This window comes from Tachypleus tridentatus, chromosome 10 (assembly GCF_004210375.1).
Source record: "Tachypleus tridentatus isolate NWPU-2018 chromosome 10, ASM421037v1, whole genome shotgun sequence".
NCBI classification, from domain to species: domain Eukaryota; kingdom Metazoa; phylum Arthropoda; class Merostomata; order Xiphosura; family Limulidae; genus Tachypleus; species Tachypleus tridentatus.
The window spans coordinates 20,256,079-20,270,835 of record NC_134834.1 but is presented as its reverse complement, the minus strand read 5'-3'; positions in this window follow the sequence as shown (position 1 = coordinate 20,270,835).

The window sequence follows — 14,757 nt, the reverse complement described above, 5'->3', positions numbered from 1 at the left end:
ATTATTTGTTTGTTTGTTTTTGGAATTTCGCACAAAGCTACTCGAGGGCTATCTGTGCTAGCCGTCCCTAATTTAGCAGTGTAAGACTAGAGGGAAGGCAGCTAGTCATCACCACCCACCGCCAACTCTTGGGCTACTCTTTTACCAACGAAAAGTGGGATTGACCGTAACATTATAACGCACCCACGGCTGGGAGGGCGAGCATGTTCGGCGCGACTCGGGCGTTCAGATTATAAAGCAGTAATAAACTATTTTCAACAATATTCAAGCAGTAATGAATTTTTATCAACAATATTCAACCAATAATAAATTATTGTCAACAATATTCAAGCATTAATGAATTTTTATCAACAATATTCAACCAATAATAAATTATTGTCAACAATATCCAAGCAGTAATGAATTTTTATCAACAATATTCAACCAATAATAAATTATTGTCAACAATATCCAAGCAGTAATGAATTTTTATCAACAATATTCAACCAATAATAAATTAATTATTGTCAACAATATCCAAACGCTAATAATCTTTTTTTTTATCAACAATGTTCAAGCGGTTATAAACTTTTTTAATCAACAACTTTAAAACAATAATACACTAGGTAGCGTGATAAGTATACATTATCAAAGGATAGTATTTGTTATCTTGTACCATCATAAACGTTTACTCTTAGCTATACAATTGACACTGTCCTGTAATTTTTCTTTACGCTAAACAATAACACGTACTGTATAGAAACGACTTATCTCAGTTACATTGTCAAAGCTTGTTTTTTATGGGGTTTTATTGTCACAAGATATTTTACAGAAGACTGTATAGAGTTTTGTTTATATACTAGTGTACCGATATTGCATATTTCAACGAAGGTTAAATTAAGATAATACTTAAAGCTGAGATAGTAACTCGTGTCACCACCCACCGCCAACTCTTGGGCTACTCTTTTACCAACAAATAGTAGGATTGACCATCCCATTATGACGTCCCCACGGCTCTGAACAGGGCGAGCATGTTTGATGTGATGGGAATTCGCACCCACGACCCTCAGACTACGAATCGAGCGCCTTAACCACCTGGCTATGCCTGGCCTTATATTTATCGGAAGAATGTTATTATTTTATTATATATATATATATATATATAAGTAGAAAAAAAACGAATAGAAATACAAAAAATGAAATATAAGTAAAAATAATAATAAATGGATAAAGGAAAAAAAAGAGGGCAAATCAAGACAATACATGGGCATTGCCCTGAAAAGGACCAAAGTACTATTGGATAATCTGGACATTGCCATGAAAAGGACTGGAGTACTGTTGGATACTCTGGATATTGCTCTGAAAAGGACCGGAGTACTGTTGGATACTCTGGACATTGCCCTGAAAAGGGCTGGAGTACTGTTGGATACTCTGGGCATTGCCCTTAAAAGGGCTGGAGTACTGTTGGATACTCTGGCCCAAAATCTACAACAACAACAAATTCTTACTGGTACCTGACATGAAAACTAGAGATGGGGAAGAGGTCTTGTGCACCTGACCCTCCTGGGTATTCAAAAATTAAACATACCCAAATACCCACAAAGAAGAAGCAAAGCGAAGTAACTCGTGTTTGTGTGTTATATAAGTAAGGTATATTTTATTCGTTCTTTAATGTTATTTTTGTTAACAGTATTACTTTGGCTTCTTACTATACGTGATTTTATGCATTATTTTTGATTAATCTTTGCAATTATTATTATAGTAATTGTTACATACCTACGAAAAGTGTAGCATCTATTCTCGTTACAGAGTGTTTGTTTTAAATCGAAGTATTGTAGTAAAGTTGTTCTTTCGTCTATGGTGTCTTTTAAGTTATCTGTGGAAAATAATTTAAGGTTCAACCATTTTTACAAACTATGAAAACTACACTACACTAACGTTAAAAATAAACCTGCTTGTACCACTTCACGACTTAAAAAAAGAAATAAAGAAAACACAAACTGATTCATTTCATCGGCGAGAAATAAGCCTAACATCTTGAAAACTCAGTCTTCACAATTATCTCGTTTTATAATCTAACCTTTAATCTAATAGAAAACATGGCGTTAAGCCTCTTAGAACTTCTTAGATGTTCTAGACCTGCCAAATTAATTTTTAGATCATTAAAACCCCCGACTATCTAGCAAAAAAACAAGTTACGACTTTAGAAATATAATTTATAACACTAGGTAATTTGTTCTGAGCGGAAATTAATATTAATAGCCTGAACTTCCTTTTTCTTGCATATACGTGCCTACACACAGAACACAGTTTATCAACAAATAAATAGACATCCATTAAACAAATAGCATATTATTATTAAACAAAGGTTACAATATTTTTATTAAACTCAGTAGATCTTCTCTTTGCACAGCATATTTGAAAGATTTGGGATCTGGACTTGTGTGTACACAAATCCTAGCAAATAGCTTTGAAAAAGGTGATCCTAAAAGTCGGTTGTTTGAAACGTTTTTTGCAGTTAACGATCAACGATTGGACATACCTGTTTGAAAGAAATCAACGATTGGACATACCTGTTTGAAAGAATTCGTATCAAATGATTAGCGCGGTAGAGATGAAGTGGTAGCCTGGTATTTATACCATTATTTAGTAAATCTGCCTGGATAAACGGGAGACCCATGTGGCACAAAAATTTGCCTTGTCCAATAAATTGGTCATCGTGATGTATCGATCAGGAATGATGACAGCATCATCACCAACTCTGATCGTCCTTGTTGCTCAAATGTCATCCATATCAAAACAAAAATATCGCCATATTTTATCCTGGATTGCAAACAGTTCAACGAAACCTCCGGGTAGGAAAATCTGCAACTCAGATGAATCAGTGTTCAAATCTCGTCGAAGAACCAGGAGAATGTGATGACTCCAGCTGTTAACGTATGGGCCCGGCATGACCAGGTGGGTCGCGAGTTCCAATCCCATTCGCACCAAACATGCTCGCCCTTTCAGCCGTGGGGGCGTTATAATGTTACGGTCAATCCCACTATTCGTTGGTAAAAGAGTAGCCCTAGAGTTAGCGATGGGTGGTGATGACTAGCTGCATTCCCTCTAGTCTTACACTGCTAAATTAGGGACGGCTAGCGCAGATAGCCCTCGAGTAGCTTTGCGCAAAATTAAAAATAAACAGAAACAAAAATTATACAGTACAGTGCTAGTGCCATCTACCGACAAAATATTCTTACATTATTAGGTATATTGTTTAATGTATTTTGAGGTATAAATACTTTGGTACAATATATTACCTTCAGATTGTCGTAACGAATAACTCTAACATGATTTTTTTCCAATTAATATTCATTTTTATAACTATCCCAATAGATTATTGACACAAGGTCCAATATTATGTTACAGTGTTAATATTATCCTAAGCCTTCTGTTCACCACAGACAATTTGCGTATTAATTTGAGATTTATTTCTAACTACGGCTTTATACTTTCTTCATAGCGTGCCGAAGACGGCCTGGAAGGGTCACCTGTTTTAACCACTCGCACCACTGTACAGCAAGGTAATGTCTGTCAGTCAATAGACACTAAAATGACGTCACTTAAGGAACGCCTAAAGTTGCAGCTTGTACTGTCGTAAGGTCAGTGAAACGTGCGCATACCATGAATCATGAGAAGAATTATGTACTTTGTATAATACAATAGAGCATGACATATGAACTTCGAAAACAAGAAACAAAATTATCGTTACACTAAATTTTGGTTTTATGTACTCTCGAAACAACGCTTTCGGGAACCTTGCGGAAGTATATATAGTTTGTAAACTACTCCAAACTTTTTCATTTAAACAAAGTTTAAAAGTTTACACGAGATAAATATTTTGTTTCATATCATCGCGATGAGCAATACTGATAATACCAATACACACCTAACGCCTTCACATTTAGTGAAGAATAGAAAACTATTTTATAGTACACACTTAACCATCATATCCAAGTATTTACTGTAAAACTCATTTAACAAGTATTTGTTTATAGTAATAATAGATGATTTTAATTATACAGAAATTCTCAGCAATGTTCAAAGAGTTACTACTCTGTGCAATATTATCCATTTATGAAAGTAGGATAATTTTTTAGAAACATCGAAGTATGAACTTGTTAGAATCTGTTTGATTGTTTTTTAATTTCGCGCAAAGCTACACGAGAGCTATCCGTCCATAATTTAGCAGTAAGTCATCTAGTAAGGCAGCTAGTCATCACCACCCACCGCCAACTCTTTTACCAACGAATAGTGGGATTGATCGTAACATTATAACGTCACCACGGCTGAAAGGGCGAGCATGTTTGGTGTGACGGGGATTCGAATCCGCGACCCTCAGATTACGAGTCGAGCGCCCTAATCACCTGGCCATTAGAATCTAGTTGTAACGATTTAACATTCAGAGTGTCCCAAACCTATCTTTCCTATTTACATTTTAATTAGCTAACCAAAAACAACTGCGCATTTTTCAACACATTGTAGCCAAATACAAACATTTTTTGTTGTCAAGTTTGTTTTTGTTTTTCGTGGACAAAGATTTTGTATGTAATCTAACAAATGTGAATCATAGCTCCATTTTGTGGTAAAATGTGTCACATATTTTTAAATTGCTTTAAGGTACCTATTCAAACAAGCACAACAATGCCTGCAGATACCTACGATGTAACAAAATGTACTACTGTATTACCCTGGTTGCAAACACTAATCATCTCAAACTTAGCGACAGATTTCGTAGCAAACAAATTTTTTTGCTTGTGTGCCTGAAAGTTTATAATTTTCGCAGACTTTTTTTTTGTGTGCTACACCAAACTTCTAAAAAAACTTAGGTCCTCTTGATCCTTTGGAAGATTGCTTGTTTTCACTGATGATAAGATGAAAGTCCATGAAAGGATTACCATGTACAGCCATCAGTTTTTCCCACTTTGTTATAAGAAGACAAACAGAAAAAACAACAACAAACAAACGGTTTTCAAGTATGGCTGCTTTGTCTCCCACACGTTAAGAAATAATAATGACATATCTTAATATGGAATAAAAATTATAGTGTGAAAACTTTTGTTTGTATACTCAGCCAAACAAGCAGTGCCATCAAAATATCATCTACGTGGGCAGATGAGTAAGGAGCATGAGTCGTGATCTAATTAATTGTTCAAATTCTCGCGCTTTTCAGCCGTGAGGGCAATATAATGTGACAGTCAATCCTACTCTTCGTTGGTAAAATAGTAGTCTCAGAGTTTGCGGGGTTGTGGTAATGATGAATAGCTCCCTTCCCTCTGGCCTCACACTGGTAAAATATGGACGGCTAGCTCAGAGAGTTCTCGTGCAGTTTTTAGAGAAATTAAAAACAAAACAAACCATCATCCGTATAGTTAAATGAAAATATTAGTGAATAACACTTTTAGTGTGTTTTGAAAACAAACAAACAAACAATATAAAGGTTTATACTAATTAGTTGCTAATTAGACTGTTTTCACAATGTACGTAAACACGGTAAATAGACACGGAGAGCCACAGTTTGTCTGTAAGTTAAGCATAAAGATATGCAATAGGCTATCTGTGCTCTGCCCACCACGGATATCGAAACCTGGTATCTAGCGGTGAATATGCAGACATACCGCTGTGCCACTGGGGGGCAGGAGAGGCAGAGATCTTCCACAGTTTATAGGTTATAACAGAAACTTGTCTGCTTTATAAAAACTATAATAGTTGTTGTTCTCGTGACTTTAAAATAAAAGAAATCTATTACCTAATAACATTAAGCGATATTCTGGGAATCTTGGGTTGGAAGTCAACCTAAAGGTGGGTTTCTCACAATAGTCATTCTAAGAGATTAGACACTGTCTTATGAATTAGCTAAAAATAAGATTTACTTCAAACGTCCCACTCAACTCTCAGTAAAAATCAAATCAAAACATTTGCTGGAATTAAGTTTTCTGGAAAAAAAAATCTTTTTCTGTATTGATAACCAAAAATTATACTACATTGAAGAGGTGGTGAAGAGTTTTGTACAAGTTGGTATAAGCTGGGAGTTAAGCTTCCCTTGGATATATATAACAATATGATCATTAACACACACACTCAAATATCAAGTCATCCCATAAGTAATATCCGAAAATTTAATACACAAAGTGCATCATCATTTCTGTCGTAGTAGAAGGCTTTAATGACTAAAATATGTAGTAGGACGTGTATAAAAATGTTCAGACAAATAAAAGAAACTAACACAACTCCACTGTTTCAGATCATTAATCAAATAAACCCTCATGAAGATAGATGTATCTGAGTAGCACATTAGGTATATAATGTTTTATGAGTTTAAAAAGGGCAACACTGCAGCAGAAACTACACGAAACATTCAAGGTTTGTGGTGCAGTCTCTCAATGAAAGAAAATGTTGAAGGTGGTTTCAGAAGTTCAGATCAGGTGACTACAGCAGAGATGCCAACTATTTCAAATGACTGAGCGTAATTATTGTAGAAAGAGCCCTTTATCATTTGCGGCTACTAGGCCTGACCAATGTCTTTAAGCTGTTTATTATTATATTATTATTATAACCATTATTATATATTACTGCTATAGATTGCTCATTTATGACTGTTTTTTGTGTATTTGAAATTATGTCTTTTATTTAGTTCAGAGTAACAAACAACATTGAGCATGCACAAACAGTAAGCAGAAAAAGCCTTTGTGTAAGGACTAGTTTATATCATGTTTATGATGCTTATTGTAATAGTTTTGCAGCTGTTGCAGCCTTTGCTTTCATGAGAATGTCCCTGGATGGTTGGGAGTTATAACAACATTGTCCATTTGACTACATACACATCTGGTGTGTTATAATACTACTCAAAACTGAGGTGCTCAAGTTTGGTCTGAACTTGCTTTTGTTTTCAGTCACTGAACTGAATATCCTTTCACTGTCAGCATTAGAATGGAAGATTGTAAGAATTCCAAGCATAACTCTACACAGAATGTCATACTTCTGGTTACCATTTCCATCCTTAACTGAAGACAGCTAAACCCAAAACTAGTCAACATTCAACTGAAGGGCAGTTTCTGAGAAAGTATCAATTTGATAGTTCAAATATTGCCCTTCCAACTTGTCAATAGTGTCGTGCTCATGTGTATTGACAAGGACAGGATACCCGTCTGTGAAGAAGTGTAGAGAAGAAAAATCTTTGCTGACTTTCAGTTTTGGATCAGTAACCTCTGCGTGAATCAGAAGTTCATCATTTAGAGGGAAATGTTTCATCATGTAATTTGTAGCTGCAATATAGTACTTATTGACACTGGTGTAGAAGCTGATCAGGTCCAGGTCCTTTTCATATTTAACAATGTATTCCTTGGCAGCATTTCCAATAGAAACTACTCATCAGATTTGTATAAGGATTCATTGTTGTAGTCAAGTTCAGTGATGTTGCCTTCACTGGCTTGATGTATCTGACAAGTATATTTTTAACTTGTGTAATCAGAGTTCTGTGCATAATGTGTATACAAGGTTCTTCTCTTTGCAATATCAAATTGGCTTGCTCAAATAGAGGAATTGCAGACTGAAGAAAAAGACAAAATAACAAGTTCATTTTGTTGTCCAAGAAAACGGTTAACTTATCTAACTTGCTCTGCACATAACTTCTCTTGGTTACTTCCTTGCTAGCTTTCGTTTTCTTTTCTTTTTTCATTGATTGTCTCTTCTTTAGTACAAGGTCAGACTACCTAAACATATATTGAGTTATATCAAATGTTTCTTTGTCTGCTTTTGGAGGCTGTTGTCTTGTGTCCCTGTGTGACTGAGAGGATATCCTGACTGATAAAGTCTTGCTGCCTGACTGAGATGCACGTTTAGATCCTTTTGAATCTAGTTTTTCCTTTTCACAGTGAAAATACTTCTTCAATGGCTTCCACATGTCAAATATTCTGTTGAGGCACACCCCAAGTGATAGCTATCTTGTGTTAACAAGTTGTTGAATTGTTCTTGTTTCTTTGTCATACAATCCTTGAAACTCTTTGAAATGTTGTTTACTGCTAGTAATTTTGCACAGAAAATAGTAGATATCTATCAATATATCAGGAACTGGGCAGGACAGTTCTTTGGAAGCTTTCTGGGCAGCAATATTCATGAGGTGACAGGCACAGTCCATGAAGTAATTGCTAGGCTCTCGTCTTGAGATGTGTCCCATCACACCTTTACCTATACCAGACATAACTGAGGCATTGTCTGAAGAAAAACTAAGACAGTTTTCCCATGAAATTTTCCTCTTTGTCTGTTCATGGTCCAAAAGCTTGAAAATATTCTCTCCCATTGAAGCTTCTTTCCATTCCACCATTATCAAAAGAGAACAATTTTTCCAAGCAAAGGGTCAAAATATCGTACAACCACTGGATATAGTTTTGAGTCATCCATGTCTGTGGATCCATCTGTGGCTAAACTGCAAACACTGTTAGTAAATATGCTTGAAATCATTTTGTCATCTTTGCAACCCAACATTTGTACAATGGCTGTAGTTTTGGTTCCAGCACAGACATATTTTTTCGCTATATCAGAGTCTGGGAACATTTTTCTGAATAGATGTCCTGCATGATCGGCTACAGCTAGGAGTAAATTATGAGCAATGACGAATTGCGTGAATATTACTTCCGCATCTATGGTTTCATATTCTGAATGCTTACTCATAAATGTCGTTATCTGCATCGTTTTTGTCTTCGCCTCAGCCTTTTGTTGGTGAGATGCCGATTTTTTACGTCTGGAACAATCGTTTATCCCACCATGCGCCACAGAAAAATCGATGTGACAAACTGTACAAAATGCATGACTGTCATTGACTTTTGATGCAGTGTCCAGATATTTTGCACTATACTCTTTCCTAAATTTTTGATTCACAGTTTTAGTCCTTTTAGATTTGCCAGAAACAAGACAATATGGTGAACGAGGCCTCTTTTTTTCCATCTTGTGAACGATCACATTGGTGTTTCTATGCCGCTCAGAAAACGAGAAATACCCATCTACGTAAGCGCTGATTGGCTGACCAGCACCAATGACGTAACTATGGATTTCCCCACGTACCCAGTATGAAGAAGCACCGCACTCAAACTATTGGTAGACGTCGGAGATACAAATATTTTATTATTGTAAGCACAAACATGAATATCGCAAGTAGCCATTTGAACTATGTTTTTTATTTATTATCAAAATTTATTTGTATCTCACAAGAAATTTTCTTTTCACCCCTCTCAAGCCCGTGGGGAACAATTTATCACTTTATTGTATGGGCCTATATAATACATAATAATTTGAGAGTTGCAACAAGTCGTAATATTTGTTTGTATGAGCATATAGTCGTAATGTATACAAAATCGTAATGATTACGCTCAAATCGTAATGGTTGGCATCTCTGCTACAGCTTAAATAATGCACCGCATTCAAATCATCCTGTTGAGTTTAATGAAGACTTACTGCTCGCTGCACATGATTAATATTGTGCGTTAACAGTTGAAGAACTAGCACAGAAGCTTAATTCAACAGTTCACCGTCATCTGCAACAGCTTGAAAAGGTGTCAAAACTTGGAAAATGCATCCCTTATATTTTACAGAAGCCAATTTTAGAGCAAGAGTGGATATTTGCACTTCTCTGCACTCTTGTGAACGTAACTCACCTTTTCTGGATAGGTGAGTGACTGGAGATGAAAAACGGATATTTTATAAAAATGTTATGTGCTGCATGCTATGGCTCAGTGCAGGTAAACTGGCTAAAGCACAGCTCAAAATGGATCTCCATCCTAGGAAAGTCTTATTAAGTGTTTGGTGAGATATTGTTGGTGTGATCCACTATGAGTTGGTGCCACTCAATGTAACAATTACATCAGACTTCTACTGTCAACAAAGTACTTGAATGTTGCACTGAAAGAAAAGGCTTGCCTTGATCAATCATAAATGTGTTGTGTTACACCAAGATAATGTATGGCCCCATACACCAATGATCACATCTGCAAAGATGCAAGAGCTAGACTAGGAAAAACTTCCACATCCTCCTTATTCTCCAGACCTTGTCCCATCAGATTATTATCTATTCTGAAGTTTGCAGAACTATCTTGATGGAAAAGAGCTTGGAACACATAAAGATGTCAAAACTACTCTCTCTACATTCTTTCTTCGAAACCCCAAGAATTTCATAGAAGTGACATTCAGAAGCTTGTGAATCATTGGCAGGAAGTAATTAATAATAATAGAACACACATTATTGATTAAATTACATTAAAAGCATTTGAAATCCTTTCTCTTTGACTGAGCCTAAAATCGAACATTGTTTAAGGGATGACCTGATATCTTGTTATGCCACACTAGGACCTTGGACCAACTTGAAAAAAATAGTATAGACACAATACTTTTTGTCTTTGGGGAGTGAAATATTTTTTTTGTTTCAGTATTCAACGTTAGTTTAATTCATAACTACACAAACTGATCAGCTCACCTAGTACAGTCCCAGTGCATTTTACACATGTCAAATAATTTTTTTTTTATTTTGTTCTGTTATAATTACTAAATACAGTACTTCCTATTGCAAGTCAAACCTTTTACACTCTTGCAGAAGCACAAAAACAGGCAAAAATTGATATACTGTTTTTAGACATTTCTTTTCAGTTATCTGACATTAAAGGTGTGCTACGAACAATTAAAACACTGTTGTAAATAATGTAGTATATTGAAAAGTGTTGTGCTACGAACAATTAAAATACTGTTGTAAATAATGTAGTATATTGAAAAGTGTTGTGCTACGAACAATTAAAACACTGTTGTAAATAATGTAGTATATTGAAAAGTGTTGTGCTACAAACAATTAAAAACACTGTTGTAAATAATGTAGTATATTGAAAAGTGTTGTGCTACAAACAATTAAAATACTGTTGTAAATAATGTAGTATATTGAAAAGTGTTGTGCTACAAACAATTAAAATACTGTTGTAAATAATGTAGTATATTGAAAAGTGTTGTGCTACAAACAATTAAAACACTGTTGTAAATAATGTAGTATATTGAAAAGTGTTGTGCTACGAACAATTAAAAACACTGTTGTAAATAATGTAGTATATTGAAAAGTATTGTGCTACGAACAATTAAAAACACTGTTGTAAATAACGTAGTATATTGAAAAGTGTTGTGCTACAAACAATTAAAATACTGTTGTAAATAATGTAGTATATTGAAAAGTATTGTGCTACAAACAATTAAAATACTGTTGTAAATAATGTAGTATATTGAAAAGTATTGTGCTACGAACAATTAAAAACACTGTTGTAAATAATGTAGTATATTGAAAAGTGTTGTGCTACAAACAATTAAAATACTGTTGTAAATAATGTAGTATATTGAAAAGTGTTGTGCTACAAACAATTAAAAACACTGTTGTAAATAATGTAGTATATTGAAAAGTGTTGTGCTACAAACAATTAAAATACTGTTGTAAATAACGTAGTATATTGAAAAGTGTTGTGCTACGAACAATTAAAAACACTGTTGTAAATAATGTAGTATATTGAAAAGTGTTGTGCTACGAACAATTAAAAACACTGTTGTAAATAACGTAGTATATTGAAAAGTGTTGTGCTACGAACAATTAAAAACAGTCGTAAATAATGTAGTATATTGAAAAGTGTTGTGCTACGAACAATTAAAAACACTGTTGTAAATAATGTAGTATATTGAAAAGTGTTGTGCTACGAACAATTAAAAACACTGTTGTAAATAATGTAGTATATTGAAAAGTATTGTGCTACAAACAATTAAAATACTGTTGTAAATAATGTAGTATATTGAAAAGTATTGTGCTACGAACAATTAAAAACACTGTTGTAAATAATGTAGTATATTGAAAAGTGTTGTGCTACAAACAATTAAAATACTGTTGTAAATAACGTAGTATATTGAAAAGTGTTGTGCTACGAACAATTAAAAACACTGTTGTAAATAACGTAGTATATTGAAAAGTGTTGTGCTACGAACAATTAAAAACACTGTTGTAAATAACGTAGTATATTGAAAAGTGTTGTGCTACGAACAATTAAAAACACTGTTGTAAATAATGTAGTATATTGAAAAGTGTTGTGCTACGAACAATTAAAATACTGTTGTAAATAATGTAGTATATTGAAAAGTGTTGTGCTACGAACAATTAAAAACACTGTTGTAAATAACGTAGTATATTGAAAAGTGTTGTGCTACGAACAATTAAAAAACACTGTTGTAAATAATGTAGTATATTGAAAAGTGTTGTGCTACGAACAATTAAAAACACTTGTAAATAATGTAGTATATTGAAAAGTGTTGTGCTACGAACAATTAAAAACACTGTTGTAAATAATGTAGTATATTGAAAAGTGTTGTGCTACAAACAATTAAAATACTGTTGTAAATAATGTAGTATATTGAAAAGTGTTGTGCTACAAACAATTAAAAACACTGTTGTAAATAATGTAGTATATTGAAAAGTGTTGTGCTACAAACAATTAAAATACTGTTGTAAATAATGTAGTATATTGAAAAGTATTGTGCTACGAACAATTAAAAACACTGTTGTAAATAATGTAGTATATTGAAAAGTGTTGTGCTACAAACAATTAAAATACTGTTGTAAATAATGTAGTATATTGAAAAGTGTTGTGCTACAAACAATTAAAAACACTGTTGTAAATAATGTAGTATATTGAAAAGTGTTGTGCTACAAACAATTAAAATACTGTTGTAAATAACGTAGTATATTGAAAAGTGTTGTGCTACGAACAATTAAAACACTGTTGTAAATAATGTAGTATATTGAAAAGTGTTGTGCTACAAACAATTAAAATACTGTTGTAAATAATGTAGTATATTGAAAAGTGTTGTGCTACAAACAATTAAAAACACTGTTGTAAATAATGTAGTATATTGAAAAGTGTTGTGCTACAAACAATTAAAATACTGTTGTAAATAACGTAGTATATTGAAAAGTGTTGTGCTACGAACAATTAAAAACACTGTTGTAAATAATGTAGTATATTGAAAAGTGTTGTGCTACGAACAATTAAAAACACTGTTGTAAATAACGTAGTATATTGAAAAGTGTTGTGCTACGAACAATTAAAACACTGTTGTAAATAATGTAGTATATTGAAAAGTGTTGTGCTACGAACAATTAAAACACTGTTGTAAATAATGTAGTATATTGAAAAGTGTTGTGCTACAAACAATTAAAATACTGTTGTAAATAATGTAGTATATTGAAAAGTGTTGTGCTACGAACAATTAAAAACACTGTTGTAAATAATGTAGTATATTGAAAAGTGTTGTGCTACGAACAATTAAAACACTGTTGTAAATAACGTAGTATATTGAAAAGTGTTGTGCTACGAACAATTAAAAACACTGTTGTAAATAATGTAGTATATTGAAAAGTGTTGTGCTACAAACAATTAAAAACACTGTTGTAAATAATGTAGTATATTGAAAAGTGTTGTGCTACGAACAATTAAAACACTGTTGTAAATAACGTAGTATATTGAAAAGTGTTGTGCTACGAACAATTAAAACACTGTTGTAAATAATGTAGTATATTGAAAAGTGTTGTGCTACGAACAATTAAAAACACTGTTGTAAATAACGTAGTATATTGAAAAGTGTTGTGCTACGAACAATTAAAAACACTGTTGTAAATAATGTAGTATATTGAAAAGTGTTGTGCTACGAACAATTAAAAACACTGTTGTAAATAATGTAGTATATTGAAAAGTGTTGTGCTACGAACAATTAAAAACACTGTTGTAAATAACGTAGTATATTGAAAAGTGTTGTGCTACGAACAATTAAAAACACTGTTGTAAATAATGTAGTATATTGAAGTGTTGTGCTACGAACAATTAAAAACACTGTTGTAAATAATGTAGTATATTGAAAAGTGTTGTGCTACGAACAATTAAAAACACTGTTGTAAATAACGTAGTATATTGAAAAGTGTTGTGCTACGAACAATTAAAAACACTGTTGTAAATAATGTAGTATATTGAAAAGTGTTGTGCTACGAACAATTAAAACACTGTTGTAAATAACGTAGTATATTGAAAGTGTTGTGCTACAAACAATTAAAAACACTGTTGTAAATAACGTAGTATATTGAAAAGTGTTGTGCTACGAACAATTAAAAACACTGTTGTAAATAATGTAGTATATTGAAAAGTGTTGTGCTACGAACAATTAAAACACTGTTGTAAATAATGTAGTATATTGAAAAGTGTTGTGCTACAAACAATTAAAAACACTGTTGTAAATAATGTAGTATATTGAAAAGTGTTGTGCTACGAACAATTAAAACACTGTTGTAAATAATGTAGTATATTGAAAAGTGTTGTGCTACAAACAATTAAAATACTGTTGTAAATAATGTAGTATATTGAAAAGTATTGTGCTACGAACAATTAAAAACACTGTTGTAAATAATGTAGTATATTGAAAAGTGTTGTGCTACGAACAATTAAAAATACTGTTGTAAATAATGTAGTATATTGAAAAGTGTTGTGCTACGAACAATTAAAAACACTGTTGTAAATAATGTAGTATACTGAACAAATAACAATTAAAGAATACAAAAAGTCCTTCACGAACTTGTAAACAAAAAAATAACAATACATCGTGTTCAACAGCACTGGTTTCTTGGTTTATGTAAAGCAGTATCTTAACTGTGGTCATGGGTGTTTTGGTTTATCGACTCAATAC